The 12437-nt window shown below is 32.3% G+C and overlaps 1 pseudogene; it reads right to left on the minus strand.

The window, feature by feature from the left end:
- Positions 1-3622: 3622 nt before the first annotated feature.
- LOC149535612 (putative chromatin-remodeling complex ATPase chain) overlaps positions 3623-12437 on the minus strand; it is a 38747-nt pseudogene continuing 29932 nt past the window's right edge.

Raw genomic sequence — 12437 nt, forward strand, 5'->3', positions numbered from 1 at the left:
CCTTGTTTGGTCAATAGGTTGAGACTACTATGATACACTAAAACAATAAGAGTTGCATCAAGTTATTTGAGAATCCATAGATTCATGATAGGTCTAAACATATAGACATCTATTATCACTTCATCAAAGATTGTGTACAAGAGGGTGTCATTCAAATATAGTACATACCTATAGAGGAGGAGGTAGAAGACATTTTGACTATGGAATTGGGGAAGGCTAAATTCATCTTCTTTAGAGGTAACTTAGGTGTCATGTAGAACAACTTGCTCAATAAGAGGGAGTGTTAATTTTAGGTAGCTTGGATAGTTGTTCATCCATATCAATTAATTAGCAAATATTTGTTAATTAATTGACTCCTAGAATCAACTAGTAACCTATTAGTTAGGTTGTTTTAGTCAAGAAGTGACTAGAAAATTCTTGGTTAGGTTGTTATTAAGAAGCAACTAGAAACTTCTTGGTTAGGTTGTCTTGATCAAGAAGAAACTAGAAACCTCTTGGTTATGTAGTATAATAGGGGGGTTAAGGGAGGAATTTGGTGAATAGAGGAACACAAGTTGTAGAAGCATTTGAAGTGATAGAAAATGGTATTACAGTGTTAGTAAGGGCACAATGGGGAATATCAATAGTAGAAATCAGGAGATCATTTGAATTCTGCCAGTGAGAGGCAAGGAGTTTTGTATTGCTTAATTTGCTAAAGTTAATTTATTTTCCATCTACAGAGCTAGTTTTCCCTTAGGGGCTTTTCTAGGGATGATTTTTCCAAAAATATTGTGTTCGCTATGTTGTGAATTTCTTTACAAATTGTATTGGTGAAGTTGTAGTTGTGTTATTTTTCAATATTAGCTATCAATTTATTTTTGGTAGTTTAATAATCATTTACAATATGAGATTAATAATCAGTGATTGCAATAGTGTTAATTTTCACACTAGGGCACACGATATTGAAGTTTCCTTTAGCTTGTTGTGAATTCAATATCAATAAAATTATTCATTTTAAGTATGTCCTTCAATGGTTTGGAATGACTATCCCCTTCACACTAGTACACAAATAGCAATATGTGACTGAAAAAACCACTAAAATTTGTATCTATGTGATGAAAATGAATCAGTGGCTAATAGTAGTTAATATCCTATCATTTATAATGCTACTAAATGATTTTAGTCACTTATTTGATCCTTGATTTTGGTCATCAATTTAGTCACATATTTAGTGGTAAATTTAGTAGCATATTTAATCACATATTTAGTATGTTTACTCACATATTTGGCATTGTATTTAGTAGTATTTTAATAGGATATTTGATCATATATTTATTAGCTTTTTCAATAGCATATTTAATCACATATTTGTTAGTGTATTTAGTAGCATATTTAATAGTATATGTCATCACATATTTAGTAGCATATTCAATAGCATATTTAGTAACATATTTGGTAGTGTATTTAGTAGCATATTCAATAGCATATTTAGTCACATATTTGGTATTATATTTGGTCATAATAGAGCACAATGGAATCTAACCACCATCCTCCTGCTTGTAAAGCAGGTGCTCTTCCATCGAGCTACCACTCTTTAAAGAATACATAATAAATTATTATTTGTTTCATTTAATTCTCAATATAGTACCCAAAAAGGTTATGGACAAGTATTTCATGAAATGGGGGCAACAAGGCAACATCAAATCAAGTTGATAGTTTAAAGGCTAATAGAGTTTAATCTAATTGACCTTAAAGGTGATGGCCCTGATTTGAACATGATCAGAGAAATACCATTGGAAGATAACCATATGATTGCTCAAGAGTTGGGATCCTCTTCTTGGATGAAAAAATCTCTTTCTTGAGGAATTAGGTAGTTTATTCAATGTATTTCAACATATATTTGGGTAATTGTGTACAAATAATCAGATCTATCTAATGTAGCCAATATCTTATATTTTCAAGTTTTCTTTCATTGAGAAGTCTCATTGATCCTATAAAGTCTCATATTGCTTTATGGAATTGAAGAAATCCATTTACTTAATCCTATGATATCTTTCATCCCAACAATTAAAAAAATAGGTTTCTTCGATACTCTTATTACCACCAACATTCAACTCTAAAAGGAAGTTATTTGGTGTTTCCTTAATCATTGTTACCTCTTTGAATTTGTCTAGACTAAATTGAATCTAAGTAGGGTTTCCCTCTCCTACTAACATCTTTGGTATCTATATTGATGATTATGAGATTTTTCTTAGAGAAGGTAGCCCTATAGATGATGGTTGGCTTCTTTATCATTGTGTGATTGTTATTTACTCCATGTGGATAATGTATTCCTCCTATCTAATTCTATTGATAATTTGCAGATACAATTTGATGCACTTTTTGAGTTTCATAATCTTCACCAACCTATGACCAACCTAGATAAAAATAAATTCATGATCATCAACACCACTAAGGATGCTCTTTCTAGGTTTGATTTGTTATACTTAAGTAGGATTTCAGTTTATGGGTCTCTATCCTACTGGCTTGCATGTCTTACCTTTACAAGCGAGAAACCAGTGGTATAAGGTGGTCCTATCTCATAACATTGGAAAAGATATTGGTGGATATAACATTTTCTTAGTTTCATAGCTATATTTAGTAGGCACTTACACTCTCCTCCAGCATTGAAAATCTCTAAATCCTTTTTAAGAAGGGCTCAATAAAACTATTTTTGCAATTTTGACATCCCTACTTTTAATATTGCTAGCGTTTTAGGGTAAACCCTTCTCAAAATAAGATTTAAGCCTCCACAATAGAAATGGTTTAAGAACCTTCAAATGAAACAAATTTTAGCCAAGGAGACCCATGTTTAATGCATACAAATTACCAAAAAAAAGTAGATTACAAAAGAAATTCAACTAATGTACCTTGTGAAGCTATTGGAAAGCTTGTTTTTGATCATTTTCACTAGATATTTGAAACCATTAATCAAAAGTCTCAGAAAAGCTAAAAAAAATTGCGAGTAAGAAATTCAATAATGACCAAAATTCATTGATATTGTTTTGCAAGCACAAGCAAATAGGCCATTTAGATAATAATTAACACATAGCAAGGTTGATCGTACTAGCTATAAGACTAATTCTTATTGGACCAACGTCCATAGAGTCAAGTTATATGTCAACATAAAATGTCATAGGAACATAATATAATCCTTGAAAAGATTAGGGATGCATTATACTTGAAGAGGTATCCCAATTATAAGAAGTCTGTAACTGGTGTTATAGATTCTCATTGTTTTTGCAAGAAGTGAATTTTCATTCTTAATTCGATGTGCCTCATCAATAATATTATATCACCAATTGAATCATTGAAGTGTTGTTTTTTATTTAATTGTCATCTCAAAACTAGGGACACACACATCAAATTTCCCTAATACAAACATATTTTAATGGATGTTCTCCTGCATAATTTAAGAAGGCCAAAAATCATTAGCAACTGATTAACAATCCTTTGAAAAGGAAATAGGTTAAAATTGGGACATTAGCTTTAATAAGAAGTAGTGCTATATCTTGATTCATAAAAAAAAATGAACTAGTATGTAATCACTACCATTGACCCAAAAGCCTAAATGATATATTACCCTTCTACTCTGTTGTCCTTGCTATATGACCAAGGCATCTAGTGAAAGTTTATTATAAGCTCTCTCTATCACCTTCTCCTCTATAATATATTGTAATTAAAACAAGAGTAAATATTAAAAAATGACAACAAAACTTGGAAATATTTTGTTCATCTCAAGTAAAAAGGAAAACCTCTATAAAAAATCAGAAGGCTTGAACTTCTTTCTTCTGGCCAATCCTATATGCATGATCTTGCACTTATAAATTTACTTGAGGATTCCTGTAACCCTACAAAATTTAGATTCCAAATACTATGGTAGAAATTTTCACATCTAATACAATATTCCTCATATAACAGGTGCATACCAGTCACTATTATATAGAATGAAAACATCTGCAATGGCAAGGTTAATGCCCAAAACTCCTACTATGGTAGAAAGCAAGAAAATAAATTTTTTACTACCCTCTTGGTTGAAACAATCTATTGAAGCATCCAACTCCTCACCATTTATATTTCCATCAATTTGGAAATACTGATTTCCTCAATACATGCAATAATCCTCAAGAATGTCCAATAGCCTGGTCATCTATAGAAGACAAGAAATATTCAAGAAGGATCTTTCATGGTTAAGAATACTACTCTAAAACAATTTAATTAAACTACAAATTACTTGAGAAAAAATGAGAACTTGGGACTCATGATCCTTCAACTTTGGAAGAAGCTTGTCTAAAAGAACTATTTTGCATAGTAAATGGAAAAATCCAAGATGATAGAATTGCTGGAATTATTTATTCAAGGTTCAGATGTCCAAATAAAACTTTTACAATTTAGTGAACCCATATAACATTCTTAACCATGCATGTATTCATTGTGTGTAAACCAAGACTAATATGTTATTGTTAAACTAACATGGAGAAGTGTAAAGACATAAAACATAACACATCCATTAGTATACTTGACACAATGATTTAATGTGGAAACCCAATTTGGGAAAAAGCACTAGTAACTTGCTACTCCTTTCTCACTCTTTTGAAGTGATGCCCTATTAAAGGTTACAACACACACTATTAAATGCAACCCGATTAAGGGATTTCAATCATCCTATTAAAAGTCAGCCTTGTTAGAGGACTTTAGGTTATTCACTTGGAATGCCATCATGTTAAAGGATTTTCCAATGATTGTTAAGTCAACCTTTCTCCAAAGAATTAACCCTAATCTGATACAATTGTTAAAGAGTAATGGTAGAGTTTGATCTAATACAACTTGCAACCTTAATTGTAGACTATAGATCACTATTTAGTCCTCAACTCTACTTTGCTTCCAATATTTTTAGTTCTAATAGCTTGTTCACCCTTCAAGCATTCATCTTCATTGAGCCTTCTTGCTTATCTTTCCATTACAAACTTCTCTTCCTGGGTCACTTGATGAAGCAAACCCTCTTCCTTCACCTTGTCAAATTTTCACATTCAAAAACTCTCTAACCTCTCAACCTTTGCTTCATGACTAGGCATCCCAAGATATAGGGAATTAGAACTATTTTTTCCACTCATTATCAATCCCAAAAATTAGGGTTTTTGCAGATTAGGTAGGATACAATGTATCAACCCCATATCTTGTCTTCTCTAGAAACTTCTCATAGAATCCATTTGAATTTTCCTTTAAAATAGTTTACATAAGATTTTGTGCCTCTAGCTCATCAATCTTATCTTCCTCCTAATTACAAGTTCCAAGAAAATAAACATTTTAGCTTTTATTTGGCAAATATTTGATCTTATTCATAATGTAGTAGCTCGACATTATCAATTTACTGATGCTTGACACATACTATGTTACTCAACATCTATAGTAAAATCACTTGGCATCAACTGGATTTTACTAGTGCTTGACACATACTAACAATCACTCATCATCTACTAACTTTCTTGACACCTATTAGTTTTCTCGGCATCAACTAGAAATTTCTTTCACTCGAATCCAACTAAATTTTTTCTCAGCTTGCACTAACTTTACTCGGCACCTTCTATTAACTTGGTCAAGCTTATAAAATGAACTTTGTCCAACCTTTTACATCTAAACTTTCTAAGTGTAGCCAAACATTTTGTAACCCCAAGTAGATCATCAATATGTTATGTGATCACTATATTAATTGATTCTTGCACTTCAATACGTAATCATAACTCAACTTTTCCTCTAGGTATTTTTGTTACATATTTATGGTCAAATCCTCTTCATCAATCAACTAACTAATAGTACTTGAAACATATAAGAAATTGTCTTACCAACATATAGAAGGTTTGACATCGGTGAAAAAACAATGATTGAAAACACACAATCTTCTTTCAACAATTTTCTACTCAAATGATCTTTTCAATCATATGTCAACAATCTCCCTCTTTAGCATTGATGGCAAACCAAACTGATCAACCAATCAAACAAATGATAAACTAACTAGGTTAAAATAGTAAGGCAATACCAAAAAGAAATCTTGTGAATAAAACTTTTCCCTCTTATCAACAACTCCTTCTTAGGTTACAAAACCTCACTTATTTGATTCTCTTTTGTCATTAATTAGAAGAATATCATAATATCTCCCTCTCTCTTTTTCTTTCTCCCTCTCTCTTGCTTCCAGTCTTCTAATCTTTTGATGTACTTTCTCCAATATACTTTCTCCCTCTGAGTTGATTTTCTACTTCGATCATCTCCCTGTTTGATCATTATGCACTTGATGAATATACTATACAATATCCCTCTTTGACAACAATGGAAAAGACATGTACTTCAACACTTGGAATCTTAATATATGCAAACATAGAATTTTTTAGGCTCTTCAATTTTCTCCCTCTGTCACCTTGCTTGTGATTGTTTTGAAATTCCAACTCTATAATTACTTTAGGCAATTTCCTAAACCAAGATCCATTGCATCAATTTGTATGAAATGAATGTCAGCTTGTTAGATGCAGGATACTCCTTGTGTCTTTTACATAGCCTTTGATAGGAGTATCACCCCTATTTTACCTCTTAGATACTCATAAGCATCCTTAGGTAATGCTTTGGTGAAGATATCAGTGATTTGCTCCTTTGTGTTTATATATTCCATCTTCACCTCTTCGTCTTGAACCAAATCCCTTACATAATGATACTTTATCGCAATGTGCTTTGTCTTTGTATGCATGAAAGGATTCTTTGATATGTTTATAGAACTTCTATTTTCACAATAAAGTGTCGTTGGTTCATTTTTTTCTTCTTTCATTCCTTTTAGCAGTTGTTTGATCCATACAATGTTTGTGCAATTGGTAGCAGCATCAACATACATTGCTTCAATAGTAGATTGGGAAGTACAACTCTACTTCTTGCTTGTCCATGTGACAAGTCTTCTCCCGAAGAAATATGCTTCTCCACTGGTGCTCTTTCTATCATCAATATTTTTAGCCCAATCAACATCAATGTAGGCTTTTAGTTCAAACTTTTCATTCTTCTTATAGTATAAGCCATACTCTTATGTTCCTTTCAGGTATCTCATTATCCTTTTTAGTACCATCAAGTGATTCTCTCTTGGGTTAGCAAAGAATCTAGAAATTATCCCAATAGTTAATGCAATATTAGGTCTACTATGTATACATATTGTAATTTCCCAATCATGGATCTATATAATGTTTGATTGACCTTAGCTGATTCATCATTCTTTGATAGTTTGAGTGTTGTTATCATAGGTGTACTTACTAGTTTTGAGTCCTCAAGTCCAAAAGTCTTCAATGTCTCCTTGACATATTTTGACTAAGTAATATATACACCATACTTCATTTGATATACTTTTAGTCCCACAAAGAATTTGATTTCACCAAACATTGACATCTCAAACTCTTGCTTCATCTATTTTGCAAAATCTTTACACAAATCATCTTGTCCTCCAAATACAATGTCATCAACAAATATTTCAAAAAACATTATACCTTTCTCTTTGTCTATTTTCATGTACAAATTGTTGTTATCATCAATTCTTTCAAATCCAATCTTAACAAGATAGGTATGAAGTCTTTCATATCATGCTCTTGGTGCTTGTTTCAATCCATATAGGGCTTTGTGCAATCTACACACCATATTATTATTATTTTTATCCACAAAGCCTTTTGGTTGTTCTATGTAGACCTCCTCTTCTAGTATTCCATTGAGCAATAAAAACTTGACATTCATCTAATAAACTTTAAAACCTTTCTAAGAAACATAAGCAAGCAGAATTCTTACTCATTCCATTCTTGCAACAAAGAAAAATGTTTCACCATAGTCAATTTCGTCTTCTTGTGCATACCCTTTGCAAACTAGTCTTGCTTTATTTCTTGTTACTTCACCATTCTCATCTAGCTTGTTCCTGAATACTCATTTTGTGCCAATCAAATTCTTGTCTTTTGGTCTAGGAACTAGGCTCCGAGTCTTGTTCTTTTCTATCTACTAAATTTATTCTTCCATAGCCTTGTACCAATCATGATCTTCCAATGTATCTTTTACCATATTAGGTTCCTTCATACCTAGCAAACATGATTTACCTCTCAACCTATTTATTGTCATTGGCCTTGCAAGACGGTGTCTTTTGACATGTTTGGATAATCTAGGCTCAGTTCTTGTGGCTACATTCTATCTCTTAGCTTTAGTAACACTATGTGCATCTCTGTCAGGTATTTGAACATCTCTTTCATGTGTGCCAATCTCAGAGTTAGATTGTGCATTCTCCTCATTCTACAACTCAACATCTGAATTCAACTTAGTAATCATAGGATATGACTCGATAGTTGTTGAAACTTGTTGCTAATTTGCTACATGATTTGTAGCATCTTCTTTAGTAGGCATTCCTTCATAGTAGTATACAAATGTCTTGTAATCTTCTAGTTCTTTTGTAGGTTCAACTTCATGTGCTTTTATAAACTCATCAAAATTTACATTTACACTTTCCATAATTTTGTTAGTGTTAGTAATTAAACATTTGCAAGCTTTACTTCTTATGGAGTAACCAAGGAATATACCACCTTCACTCTTTGCATCAAACTTTCCACTCCTAACATCTTTGATAATATAGCATTTTCTTCCAAATACCTTAAAGTCTTTCACATTAGGTGGATGGTCATACCATAGTTCAAAAGGTGTTGAGTGAGTACCTTTCTTTACTGGCACACAATTCAAAGTGTATACTGCAATACTTACAATTTCTCTCTAGTATTTCAAGATAACAATTTTCTCCATCATTAGTATTCTGCCATAGTCCATTACAAATTTATTTCTTCTTTCGCAATTCCATTTTTTGGGGGAGTCCTTGGTGCTGATGTTTGTCTTTCAATTCCTTATTCATTGTAGAACACTTCAAATTCATGTGAAGTGAACTCACCTCCTCTATCTAATCTCAAACATTTCAAATTGTTACATGTTTCTTTCTCAACTTTTACCAAGTACCATTTAAACATTTGCAAAGCATCTGATTTCTATTTTAGAAACATAACAATCATCATCCTAGAGTAATCATCAACAAGCAACATTATATATCTATCTCCTTTATAGATTTTCACTTCAATAGGTCCACACAAGTCAGTATGAACAATTTCAAGTATTTCCTTAGAGATATAAGCTTTACTTTGTCATCTTGTCTAGCTAACATTATTTGCACATTATATTTTTTGGTTTCTTCAACTTAGGAAAACCTCTAACTCTTTTCATGTTACTTATACTAATTAGATTATCAAAGTTAACATGACATAATATCCTATTCCAAAGCCATACATCATCAAATTTTGCAATAAGCCAAGTAGCATATTCTATATCCAAATATAACAAATTACTCCTAGTTTGATCACCTTTTCCAATTAAATTTCTATTTGTATCATATATCTTGGGTGACTTATTTTCAAACTCAGCTTTGCACCTGTGATTATTTAATTGTGACACACTTAACAAGTTATAATTCAATCCTTCAACATAATAAGCATTTTCACATAAAATCTTGTATGTAAGCTTGATAGACCCTTTTTTTTTTATTAAACATGGTGCATCATTACCACATCTTACACTATTTTCATCATAACAAGTTAAGGTAATGAACTTACTTTTGTCTCCAGTCTTGTGATGTGAGCATCCACTGTCAATGATCCATTTGTCACTCTTGTTCACACAATTCATAAGTGCAGTAGCTTCATTCTCATCTAATTCATCCTTCATTGCAACATATACCACTTCATCATAATTTTCATTAGAGTTATTTTCATTAGCAATGTAGCATGACTTCTTGCCTTTATCTTTGTGGTCTCTTCCATCATCTTCTCTTCTATTTTTGTACTTGTTCCCTTATCTAAAGTTCTTCTTCTATGTACATCTTGCTACAATATGACCAACTTCATTGCAATTAAAACAAATGATAGGCAACTTACCTTTGAATTTACCTTTTCCTTTATGGAATCTTCTAGCCAACAGTGCTTCCAATTGTTCAATGTCTTCCTCATCTATATTGCTATCACTAGATGCATACTTTTTCTTCCTTTTCTTATTCTTTGGCTTTACCTCCTCAAAATGTTTTAGTAATAATTTTTCTTTGAAGGTTGATTCAATACTTTCTGGATGGTATTTTTCAAAATTAGATAATTCAAATGTAGTGAGTCTTCCCACCAAACCTTCAAGGGTTAGATAATTTCCTAGTATACATCTTAGCTCTTGGATTGTAGACACTCTAATGGCATACACAAGCAATAGTGTTCTCAAGACTTTACTTAGCATAGTATCATCATCTATCTTACTAGTTGCACCTTTTATAGCACTAACAACTTCTTTTATTCTAGCAACATATTGAGCATTTTTTTCACCTCCTTCCATTTTCATGTCATCAAACTTACCTCTAAGGTTCTTTGACTTGGCTATTTGAACATTTTTGTCTCCTCCATAGATGGTTTTTAGGGCATCCCACATCAACTTTTCATTTTTGAAGTCTTTGATATCATCAAAATCACCATAGCTCAAGGCAGAGGCAATCTCCAACATTGCCTAATTGTTTTCTTTCTTTTTCTTCAAACCTTCAGCAGTTAGGGCTCCTACTGGATCAACATGTTCTACTGTAATGAAATTTTGTGCATAATCTCTATGTCCTCCAAGGTGTAGCTTCATCAAATTTTGTGATGTAGGAAAGTTATCTCTGTTTAGCTTGGGTACCTCTCTCTTTGAAATTTTGATCTTTATGCTTTTAGTGCCTTGAAACTAGTCCTCTTAAGCAACTGCACTATGATACCAATTGTTGGAATTCTTTAGAATAACTAAGAGGGGGTGGGTGAATCAGTTATTTAAGGTCCAGATGTCCAAATAATACTTTTATAATTTAGTGAACCCATATAACATTCTTAACCATGCATGCATTCATTGTGTGTAAACCAAAATTGATATGTTACTATTAAACTAGCATGCAAAAATGTAAAGACATAAAACATAATACATTTATCAATACACTTGACACAATGATTAAATGTGGAAACTCAATTTAGGAAAACCCACTAGTAACATGCTACTACTTTCTCACTCTTTTGAAGTGATGCCTTGTTAACGGCCAACACTATCAAAGGTTATAACACACACTGTTAAATGTGACCCAGTTAAGGGATTTCTATCACCCTGTTAAAAGTGAGCCTTGTTAGAGGACTTTAGGTCATTCACTTGGAATTCCAACCTATTAAAGGATTTTCCAATGACTGTTAATTCAACCTTTCTCCAAAGGATTTAACTTAATTTGATATAATTGTTAGAAAGCAACAGTAGAGTTTGATCTGATACAACTTGTAACCTTACTTGTAGATTACAGATCACTATTTAGTCCTCATCTCTTCTTAGCTTCCAATCTTTGTAGTTCTAACAACTTGTTCACCCTTCAAGCATTCATCTTCATTAAGCCTTCTTTCTTAGGTCACCATCGTAGACTTCTCTTCTTGGGTCACTTGATGAAGCAAACCCTCTTCCTTCACCTTGTTAGATTTTTGCATCCAAAAACTCTCTGAACTCTCAACCTTTTCTTCATGACCAAGCATCCATAGATATAGGGAATCAGAACCCTTTTTCCCACTCATTATCAATCTCAAAAATTAGGGTTTTTTATGGGTTAGTTAGGATATAATGTATCTACCCCATATCTTGTCTTCTCTAGAAACTTCTCCTAGAATCCATTTGAATTTTCCTTCAAAATGATTTACATAATATTCTCTACCACTAGCTCATCAATCTTATCTTTCTCCTAATTCACAAGTTCCAAGAAAACAAACATGTCAGCTTTCATTTCACAAATCTTCAATCTTATTCATAAAGTAGCAGCTCGACATTATCAATTTACTAATGCTTGGCACATATTGTGTTACTCACCATCTATTGTAAAATCACTCGGTATCAATGAGATTTTACTGATGCTTGACACATATTGAAAATCACTCAGCATCTACTAACTTTCTCGACACCTATTAGTTTTTTTTGCATCCACTAGAAATTGCTTTCACTTGGCTCCAACTGACTTTTTGTTTGGCTTGAACTAACTTTTCTCAGCACCTTCTATTAACTTGGTCAAGCTTAGCAAATGAACTTTGTCCAACCTTTTTCATCTAAAATTTCTAAGGGTAGCCAAACATTTTATAACCCCAAGTAGATCACCAATACATTATGTTATCACTATCTTAACTGATTCTTGCACTTCAATACATAATCATAACTCAACCTTTCCTCTAGGTACTTTTTTACATCTTGTTGATCAAATCCTCTTCATCAATCAAATACATGATAGTACTTGAAACATATAAGAAATTATCTTACCAACATATTGTTGGAAATATTCAAGACTAGTTGGGTTACTAAGA

Source organism: Cupressus sempervirens, chromosome 10 (genome assembly GCF_028749045.1).
Source record: "Cupressus sempervirens isolate cs-2001-9-10 chromosome 10, ASM2874904v1, whole genome shotgun sequence".
Taxonomy (NCBI): Eukaryota; Viridiplantae; Streptophyta; class Pinopsida; order Cupressales; family Cupressaceae; genus Cupressus; species Cupressus sempervirens.